Genomic DNA, 1,780 nt, shown 5'->3' on the forward strand with positions numbered 1-1,780 from the left:
GAGGGGAAGAGAAGGAGGACGGGAGCGCATGCGCACTTGTGCTCCGTACTCGTTGCCTAAGCGAGAAGGACGGTACATGCCACCACGGCCCTTGGAAAGGGGACGCGTGCGCGCATGCGCGCGGCCGAACTTGCTCAAGGAAAAAAGCCCAAAGAGGATATAATTATAGTGTTTGAAGGAAATAATAATAATGATAATATATTAAAGTATAATAATAAAATATATTAATAATAATAAATATATATATATATATATATATTATATATATATATATATATATTTAATAGTAATATATTATTATATATTATATTATTATAATCATCTTATTATTTATAGTATATATTATAATTGTATTATATTTACTTATTTTTAAATATTAATTATATTTATTATTATTAATTATATAATTGTATATATTTAATTATTAATTAATTACTAATTAATTATGTAATTATTTAATATAATTATATAATACTATAAAAATTATTATAGCATTATGTTATTGTTATCATCTTATTTATATGATATATAATTAATATATTTAATTATTAATTATATTGATTATATTAAATATATTAATTATTACTAGTTTTATAAATAACTATATACTTTTATATATTTAATTATTAATTAATTACTAATTACCATTTATACAATAATAGTATTTTAATATAGTATTATTATTATAGTATTATATTGTTGTTATTATTATTATAGTATTATCATTATTTATATTACATATTATAATTGTATTACAATTTAATTATTTATTATTATTAGTTGTTATTATTAGTTAAATATATTATTTAACATTATTAGTTAATTATATAATTTTTTTAGCATTATACTATTATTATTATTGTATTATAATATTATTTTATTTTACAGTATTTATACCCCTCTCAGCCACAAAGGCTCTCAGAGCAGCTTACACTTGTTATTTATTTTTAATTAGATGGTTCCCTGCCCTCAGGCTTACAATCTAAAAAACCTTTTTTACATAGTAGTAGTAGTAGTAGTAATAATAATAATAATAATAATAATATAATTTCTTAGCAGCCTCTCCCCATGGATTGAGGCAAGGAACAACAACAACAGTAGTATGGTGTTATCTGTATATATTACATTGTTGATGTTCCTTCCTCCTATCTTTACTATCTTTACTCCTCCTCCTTCTAAATCTAAGTGTACTCTTCATATGATATTTTCCTTCTATCTTTTTCTAGTGGAAAAAGATAGTCTAAAGTGTGACAGTCTCAAGTATCTGACGTTTATCACTCCATATATGATAAAAGTCTTTGATGTAGAATTTTGACCATCATTTTCCTTTAGGAAGACTCAAGTTGGTTTTGCCAGTTCCTCCCTCTGAAATATAGTCTACAGCTCCTGGCATTCATTATTAATAAGCAGCAGGACATAATTCCGTATTAATTTTTAATTGTGCACTGGTAAATTAATAAAATAGTGGAATCAGATTTGCATTCTAATGTTTATTTTGGGTCTGAGCCTAAACACTATGGTTTTGAATAGCTTACTGAGGTTATTGTATAACTGAGCAAGAGAAATCCTCTCAACTCTTGTGGATTATCCAAATTCTGTGCCTCTGTTTTGATTTAAGAGTTTAATCTCTTATTGGAAAGTCAAGGGCAGAGACTGGACAAAGACAGCCAAATCGTTTGAGGTGTGGTATGCATGTTTACACAGTGCTCAGGGTATGCAGCGTGTGGTATGCACATTTACTTTGAAATGCTCAACAGTCAGCTCAGTGGACCTTGAGGTG

This window comes from Sceloporus undulatus, chromosome 4, assembly GCF_019175285.1.
Source record: "Sceloporus undulatus isolate JIND9_A2432 ecotype Alabama chromosome 4, SceUnd_v1.1, whole genome shotgun sequence".
NCBI lineage: Eukaryota > Metazoa > Chordata > Lepidosauria > Squamata > Phrynosomatidae > Sceloporus > Sceloporus undulatus.